Genomic DNA, 18,448 nt, shown 5'->3' with positions numbered 1-18,448 from the left:
TACAAGGGGATTCCCATAGAATCATGAAACACAACATAGATGAACAAAGGAACTCTAAGGACATCTATGGATTTTTCTTTTAATTTTGTACTCTCTGCCTTTTTCTGCTCTATGGCTTTTTTTCATACAAACCTCACTGTTTGTCTTTTTTCATGAGACTCAAGACATGACAAAATTAAACAGAAAATTAAAAAACAGAATACATTGAAGGAGAAGAGAAATCTGTTAGCTCAGGTAGCTTTGAGAACTCTGTGCCTTGCACTCTCACACTTTCTCCTTGCTTCAAGCCGTGGCTGTTCTCCCTTTTTATAGAAGGGAAAAGCCTCCACAGTTGAAACAAAAACCAAGCCAACTTCTTCTTCTCTAAGAAACAGAACCGGTTCGGCCAGAGAGAGAGAAGAGATAACCAATGCAAAATCCAACATGCAATTACCTCTAGTCCTTCCTTGGTCACCACTCTTCATCAATCCGAGCCCTTCATCTCTTCCTTGCTCTCCAAGATGAATTTCTGGCCCTTGATGCTTCATGATGATGATGGCTTCTTCTGCTCCACTTTTGCTTCCTCCTTCACGTAGCCACCCTAGCTACCTTCTGTGATGAGTGAACCCAAAAGCAGTGACAAGCCATTCCTCCAAGGATCTTCTCCTTGCTGGCTGAAATCTTCCTTATCCATTTTTGGTATGGAGAGGCTGAGATCTCATCACCATATCTTTCCTTTCATGGTTGAAGATCTTAGCCACTACATTTTTTATGTTTTCTTGCCATCAGCTCGATGGTCTTGATGCATGTAGCTCCTTCTTTCTTTTGGTAGCTCAACTTAGCTTCCATAGTTTCCTGTGACATGACCGAAGGAAAGAAAGAAAGATGAGAGAGAGAAGTTGTGAACAATAATTAATGAAGCAAAGAAAGAATAAAGTTGAATTGATTTTTCCACTCCCTTTGCTGAGCAACGCGTAGTTATTAACCAAAGGAGTTTCCATTTATTTAAAATAAACTAAAAAAGGTGGTTTCCTTGAATCAAGGGATTAGTTGAGAGGAAAGATTTGATTTGACATTATCCCCTTCCAATAAGATTTGATGAGACAACAAAAGGATTGTGATTTTCAAAAATGAGGAACTAACAAAACTGTCATGGTGGGATTAAAGAGATTTGGTAGGGCCCATTAAATTCTGCACAGCCTCCCTCTTGTTCAAAGCCCATTCAACACATTCTAATTTTTATCTCCTCTATTCCTACGAGATAAAACTGGGCAGAATCAACATTTCACAAGTTATCAATGAAACTTAAATCAAACATTCCCAAACTTTTTCTCAAAGTGCAGAATTTGTCTTCACAGAGGGGTTTTGTAAAAATATCAACAAGTTGGTCTTCAGATTTTACAAATTGAATATCAATAGTACCCTTTTGCACATGCTCTCTAATGAAATGATATTTTATCTCAATGTGCTTGGTTCTTGAATGCAAAACATGATTTTTTGAAATGTTTATAGCACTCATATTATCACAAAATAAGGGTATACTATTGATCTTTAATTTGTAATCTTCTAATTGCGTTTTTAACCAAATTAATTGTGAACAACATGCAGATGCAGAAATATATTTAGCTTCAGCTGTGGATAGAGCCACTGTGGCTTGCTTTTTGCTTGACCACATGTTAAGTGAGCTTCCAATAAAGCAACACATGCCGGATGTACTCCGTCTATCCACTCTATCTCTCGCATAATCTGCATCACAAAATCCTAGTGCACAAAAGTTATCAGATTTAGGATACCACAAGCCATAATCACTAGTCCCCTTAATGTATCAATGATGCGCTTAACGGCTGAAAGATGGAAATCTTTTGGGTGAGATTGAAACCTTGAGCATACACCCACACGTTGAACAATGTCCGGTCTAGAAGAAGTAAGGTACATGAGTGAACCTATCATTCCTCTATACCTTGTTTTATCCACATCTTTGCCATCATCATCCTTTTCAAGTTTTGTGTTAGGATGCATTGGTGTTCCCATTGGTTTGGAACTTTCTAGGCCAAATTTTTTTATAAGTTCTTTTGCATACTTTCCTTGGTGAACAAAGGTTCCACTAGGAGTTTGTTTAATTTGGAGGCCAAGAAAGAAAGTTAGCTCTCCCATTAAACTCATCTCAAACTCACTAGTAATGAGTTTTCCAAACTCTTCACACAAGGATACATTGGCCGATCCAAATACAATGTCATCAACATAAACTTGAACAAGGAGTATATCATCATTAGATGCTTTAATAAAAAAAATAGTGTCGGTGGTACCCCTTTGAAATTGATTTTTCAACAAGAAAGCACTAAACCTTTCATACCAAGCTTTTGGAGCTTGTCTAAGACCATAAAGAGCCTTAGATAGTTTGAAAACATGATTTGGAAACTCTTTATCTTCAAAATCGGGGGGTTGTGCCACATACACTTCTCTATCAATAAAGCCATTAAGGAAAGCACATTTAACATCCATTTGAAACATTTTGAAACCTTTATAGGCAGCATAGGCAAGAAGCAATCTAATTGCTTCCATTCTAGCTACCGGAGCAAAAGACTCATCAAAATCTATACCCTCTTCTTGATCGTAACCTTGGGCCACTAATCTAGCTTTGTTACGAACAACTTGTCCATCCTCACCAAGTTTATTTTTAAATACCCACTTAGTACCCGTAACTTTCTTACCATCCGGATGGGGTACTAGTGTCCAAACCTCATTCTTGTCGAATTGAGCAAGCTCTTCTTGCATGGCTTTGACCCATGATGGATCTTCAAGAGCTTGATTGACATTGTTGGGCTCCATTTGTGACAAGAGGGCAAAATTGCTTGGTTCGGATTGCCTTTTGGTGGAGGATCTTGTTGTTACTCATTGAGAGGGATTACCAATTATAAAGTCATGAGGATAACCCCTCATAGACTTCCATTCTCTAGGCTTCCGGAGTGGTGTTGAGCTTTGATGAGTTTCTGGTGGTCTCACTGTTTCAGTTTCTTGTGTCTGCTCAGGAGACAAATTGGAAATGTCTCCTTCAATCTGACGAGACAAAACTGGACTGGCAGATTCTTCATTTTGAGCAGATTTGGGGTTTTCTTTACTTGTTCCAGCTTCTTCACAATCTGAATCATTATCTATCACAGTATTGGAAAATAAATTAGAATCACAAAAAGTAACATGTATGGATTCCTCTATGGTTCTATGTTCTTTGAGATAAACTCTATAGGCCTTGCTTGTAGTGGAATATCCAACAAACATTCCTTCATAGGATTTTGGATCAAATTTTCCAAGGTTTTCTTTATTGTTAAGTACAAAGCATTTGCATCCAAAAACATGAAAGTACTTAAGATTTGGAGAGGTTCCTTTCCATAGCTCATAAGGGGTTTTCTTCAACCCTTTTCTAATGATTGTCCTATTCAAAATGTAACAAGCCGTATTCACAGCTTCAGCCCATAAAAATTTAGGAATCTCATTCTCACAAAGCATGACCCTAGTCATTTCTTGAAGGCTTCTATTCCTTCTCTCAACCACCCCATTTTGTTGAGGTGTTCTAGGGCATGAAAAGTTATGAGAAATTCCCAAGTCATCACAGAATTTTTCAAAATCTTGGTTTTCAAATTCTCTTCCGTGATCACTTCTCAAATGGGCAATTTTTAAATCTTTTTCATTTTGAATTTTCTTGCAAAGAGTGGAGAAGGCATGAAAAGCATCATTTTTATGAGCAATAAAAAGTACCCAACCAAATCTAGAGTAATCATCTACCACCACAAGACCATAGTATTTACCTCCTAAACTTTGAGTTCTTGTTGGACCAAAAAGATCAATGTGTAACATCTCTAATGGCCTTTTGGTTGAGATTCCATCTTTAGGTTTAAAAGAAGATTTAACTTGTTTGCCCAATTGGCAAGCATCACAAGTGAGATCCTTATCAAATTTGATATTTGGAATTCCTCTAACCAAATTTTTCTTGACTAGCTTAGAAATTTGGTACATGCTTGCATGACCGAACTTTCTATGCCATAGCCATTTTTCAGATTCAAGAGATGTAAAACATGTCACATTTTGTTCTTTCAAGTCCTCAAGAGTTAATCCATACACATTATTGCATCTTTTAGCTTCAAATAAAATATCTCCAGTTTTCTCACAAACAACCAAACATACAAACTTCCTAAAAATAACTTCAAAACCCAAATCACACAATTGACTAACACTAAGTAAATTATGTTTCAAACCATTTACAAGAAGGACATCATTTATACAAGATGAAAAGTTTTTACCAACTTTCCCAACAGCCACTATTTTTCCTTTTGCATCATCACCGAAAGTGACAAGTCCTCCATCATATTCATCAAGTTTTATGAAGAAGGTTGTCTTTTCGGTCATATGCCTAGAGCATCCGCTATCTATATACCACATATTCTCCTTCCGTTTGGATGCTAGGCACACCTGATCTATGTGATCTGCCATGAGACATGGTTGTGACTTGGTCTCGGATTCCTCATTATCATCATCTGAGTCATTTTCCAAATCTTCCCATGAAGCCATCAGTCCCTTCTTCTTTCCTCTTTTTGGCTTCTCCTCTTTCTTTAACTTGGGACAATCAGATTTGAAATGTCCCACTTCCTTGTAGTTGTAACAAGTTACTTTGCTAAGGTCTTTCTTCATTTTCCTTGAGCTGCTGCCTTTGCCTTTGAGCTTTACCATTTTTTTGAATTTTTTGGCAAACAGCACAAACTCATTTTCAGAAGAGTTATCACTGGATTCATCATCCAGAGAGTTAGTTACAGAAGAAAAAGCAATTCTTTTCTTTTTTGAATCTTTTTTCAAATAAGTGTTTTCAAAAGCAAGAAGGTTTCCTCTCAAATCATCACATGTCATGGAATCTAAGCTACTGCTTTTAGAAATAATTAAAGCTTTTATTTCCCACTATTTTGTGAGACATCTCAACACTCTCCTCACAAGCACAGAATCAGGATACGTAATTTCCAGAGCATCTAAGCCAACAATGATGATGTTGAATCGTTCAAACAGTTCATCAATGGACTCTCCTTCCTTCATTGCAAATATTTTATATTCTCTGTTCAATATATCTGTATGAGTCTTCTTTACAATGGTGGTTCCTTCATGAGTGATTTGGAGTTTGTCCCAGATTTTCTTTGCCGTTGTGCATCGTGATACCTGTCGGTATTCCTCGAAGCTGATAGCACAGTTGAGCAAGTTGACAGCTTTGGCATTTAGCTCCACCTTCTTCCTATCTTCCTCGGTTCAGCTTGCTTCTGGTTTAAGAGTGACTACTCCTTCAGCACTTGTGTTAGTTGGAAATTGAGGACCTTCCAGGATGATCTTTCAGAGTCTGTAGTCTACTTCTTGCACAAAGATCTTTATTCTTTCTTTCCAATAGGTATAGTTTTTCCCATTGAAAAGAGGCGGTCTATTGCTGGACTGTCCTTCTGTAAGGTTGTAGGACACCAGATTAGAGCCACTGCTTTCTGCCATCTGGATCTTTTCTCCAAGCTGCAAAGCTTGATCTCTTTGAGACCAAGCTCTGATACCAATTGATGGTTTTCAGTGGCTAAGAGAAGGGGGGAGGTTGAATCTTAGCCCCCTTTTCGCTCAGTAACACTTGCTGGTCTTTGAAATAACTTCAGGAGACTCTTTGATTTTTGTCTTGTCCCTAGCCACGAGACTTTTATTTTTATCTCGTCACTTGGCACGAGACTTTTATTTTTGTCTCGTCACTTGGCACGAGATATTTTTCAATTTTAGCTCATGTGCAGTAGAAACAGAAATGGAGTAGAGAAGAGAGAAAATTACACCCAGATATATCCTGGTTCAGCTACTAAGTGCAGTGCAGCCTACATCTAGTCTCCATCACAACCATGATGGAATTTCACTATAATCTTCTTGATTACAGACTTTAAAGTGCTAACTCAACTTACAAGGGGATTCCCACAGAATCATGAAACACAACATAGATGAACAAAGAGATAACACATGCAAAACCAAACATGCAATTACCTCTAGTCCTTCCTTGGTTACCACTCTTCATCAATCCGAGCCATTCATCTCTTCTTTGCTCTCCAAGATGAATTTTTGGCCCTTGATGCTTCATGATGATGATGGCTTCTTCTGCTCTACTTTTGCTTCCTCCCTCACGTAGCCACCCTAGCTACCTTCTGTGATGAGTGAACCCAAAAGCAGTGACAAGCCATCCTTCCAAGGATCTTCTCCTTGCTGGCCGAAATCTTCTTTATCCATTTTTGGTATGGAGAGGCTGAGATCTCATCACCATATCTTTCCTTTCATGGTTGAAGATCTTAGCCACTACATTTTTTATGTTTTCTTGCCATCAGCTCGATGGTCTTGATGCATGTAGCTCCTTCTTTCTTTTGTTAGCTCAACTTAGCTTCCATAGTTTCCTGTGACATGACCGAAGAAAAGAAAGAAAGATGAGAGAGAGAAGTTGTGAACAATAATTAATGAAGCAAAGAAAGAGAATAAAGTTAAATTGATTTTTCCACTCCTTTTGCTTAGCAACGTGTAGCTTAATGATGTCCATCAAATCAAAGACCAACTCTCTCCAATTAATAAAATTTGGATTCCATCAAAGGATAAAAGTGATATCCGTTGGAGCATGTAGCAACATAATCAAAGGAATGTGTTTCATTTGTTAAATGGATAAAACAATATTGTGCCCCATTTCCTTTTAATTTCGGACCAAGCATATTTGGTCTCATACCAAGACTTTTAATTGGGCTTGTATCATAATTGCTGGCCCATTTAATAAAACACTTGTTTCAGCCACTATTATCACAATAATTTTAACATCAAGGATGAATGTTTTTAAGCATATTGGGCTTGTAATAATTCTTCTTTTCTGTTCGGCCCAATAAAAAAATATGCATTGCAAAATTATTTTGATCATTATTTAATTCAAAATTAATTTAATAATTTGTAATTAATTATATTAATAATGTTTAGTCATCACTGATATTAATTTAGAGTTTTTCAAACTCATCAATGTCCTCTAGTAATTTCATATATAAAAAGATGATTATAAAATTTTATATTAAAATATTAATTTATAGGTATGTCATTCTTTTTTATTATAAATAATTTAGTTAAATTTGTTACGTTTTATTTTATATTTATTTAACCTATAATAAAATAAATAAAGATATTATAATTTATACCTGACGAAAATAAAAACAATGCGCTCTTGTATATTTAACAAACATTATTATTGATATAATTATTTGTATGTAAAATTATATATTATTAATGATTATAAATTAAAAATATAAAATATATATATATATATATATATATATATATATATATATATATATAAAATTAAGTTCGGTCACAAAAACTCATCTAAATTTAAAATTGACTTACAAATTTATGAGCTCAAACTTATTAAATTATTAATGAGTAAAATTCAAGTTAATTCACGAGATCGTTTTACTCACTTCCAGAAAAAGAAGGATGGAGCACATACATGTTTTAGGCATTGAATTGGGATGGCTTCACCTTTTGTCCTTTCAAATTAAAAAGAACCACAGAGATTTAACCGTATTTGGAATATGCTAGATACTTAGATATTCTTCCCATCAGGTTTTCTTTCGTTTACAGCCATATCTTTTGCTGGTGTGCTCTATCATAGGCGATCTTTTTCTTTTTTAAAGTATAAATTATTGAGTTCGAGCGGGCTATATATATACCTTAATCACAAAAAGAAAAGCGTTTCTTTTATTTAAAAAAAAAAGGTTGACATAATAATTAGGACTGTTGTCTATATCCAAAAGAAAAAGTATGTGAAATAAACTTTTAAGTAGTTAATATTAACTTATTTTTTATTGTAAAATTATTGTTTTTTATTTTTACTTTTAAAAAATTTAAAATTAGAATTTATAACATAAAATTTAAAATTTATAACCCGAGTCCAAGGTCGAACAACAAGATATTTTTTGATAATGTAATTTACTTGTTTATTTACCTATATTTTTATCATATTGATATGTATAAATTTTTTAATATACTAAAATAAATATTTTTTATTTTTTATTAGGATATAATTGAATATAAATATATTTATCTCGAATAAATATATCCAACACATAGACATCAAAAGATTCCACATGTTCTATAGTTATTACTAATTTTAAGATAGTAAGAAATTTAAAAAAACTAGTTGTTAGGCAATATTATTGAATTTTGGCAATATTGCATTGAGATGCTTGAAGTTGAAGGGAGAGGAAAGACCTACAATAATGAAACAAGTGGCAATGGAACTTGAGAGACTTAGAGTTGAAAGTGATTATTGCATTGCATCCTCATCTGCCTTTCATGTTGAAGAAAGAGGGGGGGGGGGGGTGTAATAAGTGATATTAGTAGCATTGGGGTTGATGCCTTAAACCTAGATTCCATGTTATTGGGTACTGGAAGATGACAATGCATGTTCATGTTTGTATAACCAATAAATTCATATCCATCTTTAATTTACTCAAGAGTATCTGGTAAATGCTAATGCATCTTCAAATAATTGATTGTTGTGTTTATTAGGAAGGTTCGAATGTGGTTTTTCCTTTGCTAGTTAGTGTTAGACCCAGCAAGTTTTATAATTTATAATTATTAATTAATTATTATTAGTATTTTTAATAGTGTGAGATTTCATCTAATAGTGTAAAATTATTCTTTTTTTTTTTGACTAATTAAATGCTGACCAAATTTTAATAGAAGTGCTGACCCTCTAGACTTTCTCATAATAAATTTGTCGATTCTTCAAGGTTTTCATTCTATCATTCTAGCTAGTTAATTTTAAGCTTTCAATTAATCTAGAACATGGTGCGTGAAGTTTAATAACTTCTTCAATGGCGTTCATGGAATCAACCCCATGTCAAGGTAGATATATATGTTTAAGTTTCAAAGCTTTTAACATATAACAATGCAAGAATACTAATTTCTTCTGAATGGTTCCAATATTATGAATCTAAAACGCTTCCTTGAATCCCAAACATATATAATATTGACAAATGAACATATTTATTAGAGAATCATTAGAATCAAATTAAATCAATTAGTATCATTTATATTTATAAGCATATCTGTATATTAATTGTAAGATTTTATACTTTTATTATTTTAATTCTTCTAGCGGTTATATATATCTCTTGTACATTATACTTTGAACACAATTCAACAATACATAAATTCTTTCTCCATTTCAGTCTTTTGTTTCTAACATGGCATCAAGAGCATAGGTTTTTTTTCTATGAAAATTAGTTCATAGTCCCGTTGTTTTTCTTTCTCGGCAGTGCTCTTTGGCCCCATTTTTCGATCACTTTTCGACGCTTTGGTTCGTCTCCTCCGTTACCACCGTGTTCATCTTGTCGCCGTGATTCCAACGCAACCAGAATCGCTACCATCCGCCGTCGGACGCGCCTCCACGCACCGCCGTAAGACGCTGCCACCACCAGGTTCCTCTCCTTTCTAGATTCATCTTGAGCCGTCAGATTGGGCCTTCGATCAAACGGCCTAACGCCATCCACGTGTCGCCCCACCACTGCTCCGTGCCGACCCGGCACCTGGACCCGATCCGGTCCGATTGGCTGACCTGCGTGCTTCCTTCCTCCGTCTAGATGCTGCCACGTGTCACGGATGTGTTTTCCTTCCTTCTTTCAGACGCTGCCACGTGTCCTTCTTGGCTGATGTGGCTGCTGATGTGGCAGATAGTGAAACTCTCCCTAAAATTTTTGGTGAGCTCTTTCCGATTCTGTACTCCGATTTCTCATTTTCTGCTCCGAAATTGCAGTTTTCTTTCCTCTCTTTGATCTCTATGTCTACTATTAGGGAAAAATCATATGTTTTTGCTGCCACAGACAGAAAGGGTAAATTCTATTGAAATTGTAACTGCTCCGTGCACCTCTTCTCCGACTGTCGCACATGCTACCAAAAAGGTCACATTAGCTACTATTGTTCACAGATGTTCTGCCATTATTGCAAGCTCTCGAACCATTTAATTACTACCTGTCCTACTCGCCCACCACGTCCTGATCAACTCAAGTATCATTCTCATTCCAACTTCTCTAAGACTGTGCCTGCTTCTGCTGTTATTGCTACTACTGAATCTACCACCTCTGCTCCTCTCAACCCATCTCCTGTCTCTCTATATGATATTACGTCTCTTCTGCAGCATCTTCTCTCTCTTTCTGGTAATACCTCTGCTGCTTTTTCGACTCCTCTAGGTAATTCTAAATGGTATTTTTACTCGGGTTGCTTTAATCACATGTCTCCATTGCGTAATATTTTCTCGTTCCTGTCTGCCACTACAAATGCACCTTCTGTAAATACTACTAATGGTTCCCTCTTGCACGCAACACACACGGGTTCTATCTCCCAGTCAACTCTCAATCTCCCTGATACTTATTATATTCCCAAATTAAACTTTAATCTTATTTCTGTTGGTCAACTTGTTGATCTGGGTTGTTGAGTTAAGAAATTAACTAATATGATTAATGATAACAAACATTATTTTATTGGGCTAATTACCCAATTAGTTTTGATGATTTTGTTTAAAGTGTTGCAGGCCAAAATTCACACTTGCAGCAGCCCAAAGACATTGAAATAAAAATCAGAAGCCTCACAGTATGCAACACTTACAAATAAGCCCAAATTAATTTAGAACAAAGAAATCAAATGGGCTGAATGGACAAAGTCAACCCAAGCCCGAATTGATCTCACTCAAAGCTTATCCCTCCAAAATGCTTTCTCTAAAGGCAATGTTCACCTTTTTCATTTCGGACAGAACTCAGAGAAGAGAGAGAGTGCTTCATTCCTAAGTCTATCATCGAAGAAGAAAGCAAGAGAAGGGTTAAACAAAAAGGTTGAGCTCTAATTACCCAAATCAAACCATATCAAGCTAAGTCAGAGGTTAAAGGTGATTCATTTCCTTTTGTATGCATCTTACTTTCTTCCTTCCTTCTCCAACTTTCTGCTACTTCATTTTGAGATATATGGAAAAAGTAATTTCTGAGACACACTGCTGTGAATCAAAGGCCAAGATTATTTCTTGGAGACCAAGTAGTATCTTAAAGGTTCAGATGTGGGATTGCCATTGAAAATATTTTTTTTTTGCTGTTCTGAGGACTCGGTCAAGAAAAAGGGATCTGTTCCAAAATTCCAAATTGGGGATTAATGGAAGATAGTGAACGGCTAAGTTGGTAGCTCATAGCTCAAGGAGTTGACCCAGAAGAGAGCAACTCAGCAAAATGAAAGGAGATACAAAAGTCAATTTTTCATTATTCTGAAGTAAGGAGAGAAAACCAGTTTTTGAAGTTTGTTCTGAGAAGAGTTCTCTGAAGATGTTCATCAACTTGGACAATGCTTCCTAGTCAAAGGAGCATTCCGCCAGAATGAGGAACTAAATCAGAGTTAAGCAATTCTGGTTCATCACATAGCTACAGAGGCTGTTGAAGCATCAATCTCCTTCAATGCATGTTTTACAGATTGTAATTTTATTTTTCAATGTATATCTTTCTGTAATTTCTTGAGTGTGAAAAGGCATAAAGAGAGAGCTCAAGTAAAAGCCAATGAGTGTTAAAATGCTGAGTGATACACTTGAGTGAAAAGCCTAGAGTGATTTTAGATTTCTTTAGGTTGGATTTGTGTCTTGTATCTTGTACCAGTGAGGTACCCCTTTCTTAGTTGGGTGAGCACTAAGATTGAAGAGTTAGGTATTAGCATAACCAAGTCAAGTTAGGTTAGAACTTGAGAGTGAAAGGATTGTGTCAATCCTGTGGAATTGGTGTATGTATACTTTAACTATAGTGGAAATTCCACCACTATTGTGGTGGAGATTGGATGTAGGTTGCATTGCACAAGGCAACTGAACCAGGATACATGATGGTGTTAGCTTCTCTCTTCCCCTCTCTGTTCTGTTTTTTGATATTCATGAGATAAAATGAAATTGTCTCGTAAATTTTTCGCTGCTGAGTTCAAACAGATTTAGACTGAAAGATTGTTATAAAAAGGTTACATCATTGAAGGTTGTAGAAGGTTATAGATTCAACCCCCCTTCTCTAAGCCTTCTACAACCTTCATGGGTTTTGATGTCACATTTTTTTTCTGGTTGTCATGTTCAGGATCGTCAGACGAGACAAATCATCAGGACTGGATGTAAGGTCGGACGGTTGTTTGAACTCGAGAATCTTTATATTTCTCCTGTGCCAAATTTCTGTGTTGCTTCTTCTCCATCTACCCTTCACTTTTGGCATCAACGTCTTTCCCACAGCTCCTTAGGAAAATTGCGTCTTCTTGTGTCTTAGGGTGTTTTTGGTCAGGTTCCTAATGAGTCTTTTGATTGCGTTTCTGGTCAAACTGCCAAACACCTGCTTTATCTTTTCACAATAATTCCTCTCTTGCTTGCTCTCCATTTGATCTTATCCACTCTAATGTTTGGGGCCCCGCTCCCACCACTTCTATAGGAGGAGCTCGATATTTTGTCGTTTTCATTGATTATTATTCACGCTTTACTTGGGTTTATTTGATAACTAATCACCATGAGTTACCTCAGATTTATATTAACTTTGCCACTATGATTAAAACTCAGTTTTCCAAGGTCATTAAGGTTTTTCGACGCGATAATACCATGGAATATCGTGATTCCAAACTTTTAACCTTTCTTGTAGAACAGGGTACTTTGTCTGAGTTTTCTTGTCATGGTACATGTCAACAAAATGGCCGAGCTGAATGCAAATACCGTTCTTGGGGTGAAGCTATTCTTACTTTGTCTGAGTTTTCTTGTTCATGCAATGTTTCTTTCTTCTTCGTGTCCTGAGCATACTTGGGGTGAAGCTGTTCTTACTACTGTTCATGTTATCAATAGACTTCCTTCTTCTGTTCTTGGTAATGTTACTCCCTTTGAGCGTCTTTATCATACCTCTCTAGATTACAATTCTCTTTGAGTTTTCGGTTGTGTTTGTTTCATTCTTCTTCAGCCTTATGAACACAGTAAACTTGAACCTCAGGCTCGCATGTGTTGTTTTCTTGGTTATGGCACTGAACACAAGGGTTATCATTGTTGGGATCCTCTCTCTAAACGTATTTGTGTATCTCATCATGTTGTCTTATGGGAGCATCACATATTTTCTCGATTTTCCTCATTTGAGTCTTTTCTTCCTACTCAGTCACCTTTTTTCACTAACCTCAATGTTAACCTTTTTCCTAGTGATGATTCTACAGGTTCTATCTCGGGTCACTCTCTACAGCCTCCTGCTCTTCCGCCTTCTCCATCTCCCGATGATTCCAGACCGGACGACGCTCCTGTTCCTACCGTCATGCCTCCTCTTTCCACTTGTTCTTCTAGGGTAAGAAATCCACCTCATCATCATCTTGATTATCATTGCTTTTTTACTATTCTTCATCAACATGAACCTAAGTCATTCAGAGAATCCTCCATAAATTCAAATTGGCAACAAGCAATGCAGGAAGAAATACAGGCACTTGAAAAAGCACACATTTAGGATTTGGTTGATCCTCCTTCTAATCAGAAAGTTGTGGGCAGTAGATGGGTATACAAGATCAAGACTCGCTCTGATGGCTCTATTGACTGTTATAAGGCACACTTAGTTGCTCAAGGTTGTACGCAAGAGTAGTATATGGTATTGACTATGAAGAGACTTTTGCTCCTGTTGCTCGTCTCACATCTGTCCGAGCTCTTCTTGCCATTGCTGCGGTCAAAAAATGGTCTCTCAGTTAGATGAATGTGAAGAATACATTTCTTAATGGAGATTTGAAAAAGAAGGTCTTTATGAAACCACCTCTAGGTTATCCTTGTCCTTCTAGCAAAGTCCGTCTCCTTCGCATGGTACTGTATGGTCTTAAGCAAGCTCTTTGTGAATGGTTTGACAAGTTCAGTACCACTATCTGCAATCTCGGTTTCACTTGCAGCCCTCATGAGAATGTGCTTTTTATTCGTAAAAGTGAACGTGGAGTTGTTCTTTTGCTTTTATATGTTGATGACATGATCATTACTAGAGATGATGTTGATGGTATCTCTGATCTCAAAGCCTCCCTTCACCGTACCTTTGAGATGAAAGATCTTGGTTCTCTCAGCTATTTTCTTGGTCTCGAAGTCATATCCACAAATGATGGCATCTATCTCTCTCAGGCTAAGTATGCTTCAGATCTTCTTGCTCGCGCCGGGATTATCGATAGTCACACTGAGTCTACTCCCCTTGAGCCTAATGTTCGATTTACCCTTATGGATGGCATTGTTTTGGATAATCCTACTCTCTATCGACAGTTAGTTGGAGGTATCGTCTACTTAATTGTCACCCGACCAGACATCGCCTATCCAGTTCATGTACTTAGCCAGTTCTTGTCAGTTCCTCGTACTACTCACTATGCGGCAGTTCTTCGCATTTTTCGCTACATCAAAGGCACCCTATTTCATGGCCTTTATTTTTCTGCCCATTCATCTTTGTATCTTCAGACATACTCCGATGCTGATTGATGGGTTGGTGATCCCACAACTAGAAAATAGATAAATACAGACAGATTTACAGATAGATTTAGTCTTTATTACAGACGAATTTTTGGTTACCGACGAAATTACTAACGGATTTTGTCCCTCTGTAAAAGCCCCGTCGGAAATTATTTACCGACGGATTTTTTTTCCGTCGGAAAATTATCGATGGATTTTTACTAGTTACCGACGGATTTTCCCTCTGTAAATTCTCCCACCATTTCCTGAAGGCGACAAACTTACAGACGGATTTTCCGTCTGTAATTACAGACAGATTTTCAGACAAATTTTCCGTCTGTAATTACAGGCGGATTTTCAGACGGATTTTCCGTCTGTAATTACAGGCGGATTTTCAGACAGATTTTCTGTCTGTAATTACAGATAGATTTTCAGACGGATTTTTCGTCTGTAATTACAGACGGATTTTTTGACAGATTTTCTGTCTGTAATTTAAACTTTGGAAAATCATGATTACAGACAGAAAATCCGTCTGTAAATCCGTCTGTAAGGTAAAATAGAATTTTTTTTACTTTTTCTAATTACAAAATAAACTTGTTTTCATACAAAATAAATATAAATTTAATACAAATTTTTATCTAATTTATATTCGAATATTTATAATATTTCAAAAAATAAACAAATTCATCGTATTATCAAACTAAAAGAAAAGTACTATAAACAAGCAAGTCAATATAATTCAAAATATAAACAAAATGTATTGATCATCAACTATAATTCCTAGTATATTGTTCAACCATGCTAAAACTATCAGCTATAGTCTTCAGTGTCATCTTCATCCTCATCATCATCATAGTCCTCATCCGAAGACATTGAGGGTGGCGGTGGTGGCAGTGGTAGTGGAACTGCACTAGAACTATTTGACGCTCTAACCTTCTCATAATAGCTAACATAAGCCTCATTCCATTTCTTTTGTTTCAGCTTTTCCTTCTTGGCCTTTCCAATTGCCCGTTCCAACTTTTCTAACTTCTTTTGAGTCTTTTCCAAAGGAGCCAAGCGTGTATCTAACAACTTACTAATACGCTCATCTGTTTATTGAGTAACACGCTGAAAAAGCTCTTCATTGAGATTATGAATCTGTTCTCGCAAATCAGGAACAAAATTTTGATTTCTTGGTGCTCTTCCAGATACAGAATTGGCAGAAGTGGTTCCAGACTTGATAGAGTTAGAAAAGAATGACCCTTTTCCGTAAACTCGATTCTTCTTTTGCCCACCACACACTTCCTCCCAAATAAAATCTTCATCAATTGGTTGTAGCTCCATTCCTTGTGCTTGAGCCTCGGCATGTTGGGCCTGAACTTCTGCTAACTTTTTTATAAACTTCTCCTGTTGCACAATGGTTATATCAATTATATTATTATTATTAAGACAAATAGCCATGCATATCACAGTGCAGCAAATATATATATATATATATATATATATATGCATTACTGAGTCTCATGCACGTACAATATATATATATGCATAAGAGATACCAAAATAGAGTTGGTGAGTTGGTCAACAAATCAAGCCTAACCAACATAACAGATTAGGTCCTAACTGCACTAACCCTTTTCTTTAATACAATCTTGATTATTCAACAAATCAAGCTTAACCAACATAACAGATTGGTGAGTTTCTTGTCAGTTTCACTGAACCATGCACTACCACTGTCATATTCTTGATTATTACCCAATATACTACTAATTAATTAACCAGTACACTGTTAGTACTTACCATATACACATGACTAATAATTCATACTTATTATTAAATAAACAGAAAGAGCAAAATGGAACAAGAAAGGAAAGAAGATAAATGCACTATAAAAAGAAAGGAAAACATGACCAGATAAGTATAAATTAGGTAATTAGCTTCTCCTTTGTGACCTAATTAAATTAAGCAATTGTGAGAGGAAAGTATAAACCGTGCAAAACATGACTAGAAAAACAAAAGGGCATATAAATATTCAAGTGGCAGCAAGTCATTAATTTAACATTTATGCTATATCTCACATGAGTGTCTTGAGAGCGCTTGTCCACCCATTTAGACTTGTCACTTTTAAGTGTGTGGGTTTCTTTGAAGACCTCCTCGTGGGTTGGTGTACGGCCCAACTGCTTCTTCTGTTCCACATAAAACACAAAATAAGAAAAATTTTATATAAATAGATGTCTATTAAATAAGATCTAAATCCACTTAAATTATATTACCATCCTCTCTATAGTTGAGCTCAATGGAATAGAACCACCGCAATAGACAGAACCACCTAAGAGTGACGCTCGATTCTCCCTTGCTTTTTTCCTTATATTTTTCCATTTCTCATCTGTTTCCCAGTACCTTTCCAACACCTTTTTGTAAGTGGAAATTAGCCATTCGTGGGTTGTATCCACACCCTCACGGATATCAGACATCATTTGGCTAAATCGCTTACTTGTCCTATACTTGAAAGCCCTCCAGAAAAACTCATCATCATCATCATCAATAAGAAAGTGGCTCTGCACATACTCATCAAGTTGCTACTTATAAGATTCAAATCACATGGACAATATTCAATCAAGTTATGATTAAAGACAAGTTATGACTAAAAAAGAAAGAACAAGTTATTCAATCATTATAAATAATCCAACACTTTTACCTTCCACTCCTTAAACTAAAGCTTCTTTGTCGGAAGAGGGACATCTCCAAACTTTTTTGTACGGTTTATCATATCGTTTCTTGATGATCTCTGTAATCTTCTGAGAACCAGGAGGAAAAGGTAACCAACTGATAATTTCATAAAGAATTAACAAGTTAGGAAACTAATTGTTTCAGTCTTTTGGGACATCTTTATTTAATTTAGTTAGGAGAAGGAGGAGGAAGATGGTGGTAATGACTTAAAGAAGAAGCAGACACATGAAGCATATGCATGTCACATAGCATAATAAAATTTAATAGAGAAAAATAATATACTAAATTAGTTATGGAGAGATCCAAATTTTACCTTGTTTTTTCATCAGGAACCAATCTTTCTTTTGTGACACTATTAGGAACTGATGCAGTCTCTGATGGAGGAGATGTACTAGAGCTTCCAGGTGTCTCTGAATCAACTAATAGACTGGAATTGCGAAGCGGAGAAGGAATCGAAATTGGAGGAGGGGGTGGAGGAGGGGGACCCATACATCCTAGAGTAGGCCAACTTGGTGGAGGAAGACCCGTGTAGCCTGGATTAGGTACCATCAAATACGGTTGCTGGCTAAGTGGTCCTGACTGAAAATCTAGCACAACCGAAATCCCAGAAGAGGTGGAGGTGGTTGAAATAGCGGCTGCGGCAGTGGTGCGAGAACCTCTATGACTCTTAACACCTTTACCCTTGACCCGAGGAGCCATGACCTACAACCAGCAGTGCAGAGGCTTACTTCTATTTAAATATTCTATTAATTTCAAAACCTTAGAAACAGTGCGACATAACCCTAACTCAGTGACTCGAATAGAACTATAATTAGTTTTTAAAGTAACTACACAATTTTGTAGTATGTGGTCTATTTTGACAGTTATGATCAAATTAATAGTTACCTTGTCAGTCTCACGTTGTAATGTCAATATCTGAAGGGAAGTCTTGATCTGCATTGAATTTAATTGTGCATGTTAATGATTTAATTTCATTGATTTTCAGAGACTATACACAATGAAAGATAAGTCTGACAGTTGAGAATCCATTCAATGCAAGAACGTACCTCAGAATGCCAAGTAAGCAGGAATTATCATCCACGTGTCAAATGAGGATAGGTTGGTTGACATGAGCCTCAAATGAGATATCACTTTGTAACTATATAAACTGTGAGAAGAGCATGCATGTGTTGTAAAGAGGCACATTAAAAGAGGTTGCTGTAGGGGATAAGATTCTTGTAACTCTATTTGCTAACTTCTACCTAATTTAAAATTAGA

General features: G+C 36.3%; 1 long non-coding RNA gene and 1 pseudogene across 2 annotated transcripts; both read right to left on the bottom strand.

Annotated features, from left to right (window-relative positions):
- Positions 1 to 15,292: 15,292 nt before the first annotated feature.
- LOC107607782 (uncharacterized) lies at positions 15,293 to 17,260 on the bottom strand (annotated as a pseudogene). Its single transcript, XR_015892372.1, has 4 exons — positions 17,160 to 17,260; positions 16,735 to 17,019; positions 16,540 to 16,647; positions 15,293 to 15,868 (listed from the first exon to the last, which is right to left on the bottom strand). The product of XR_015892372.1 is annotated as an uncharacterized LOC107607782 (transcript).
- Positions 17,261 to 17,552: 292 nt separating this feature from the next.
- LOC148554231 (uncharacterized) lies at positions 17,553 to 18,330 on the bottom strand. The gene is made up of 3 exons (XR_015892079.1): positions 18,238 to 18,330; positions 18,077 to 18,124; positions 17,553 to 17,893 (listed from the first exon to the last, which is right to left on the bottom strand). It is a non-coding gene; the product is annotated as an uncharacterized LOC148554231 (long non-coding RNA).
- Positions 18,331 to 18,448: the final 118 nt, after the last annotated feature.

Source organism: Arachis ipaensis, chromosome B7, assembly GCF_059453495.1.
Source record: "Arachis ipaensis isolate K30076 ecotype BB chromosome B7, ASM5945349v1, whole genome shotgun sequence".
Lineage (NCBI taxonomy): Eukaryota > Viridiplantae > Streptophyta > Magnoliopsida > Fabales > Fabaceae > Arachis > Arachis ipaensis.
This window is presented reverse-complemented; position numbering and strand designations above follow the sequence as displayed.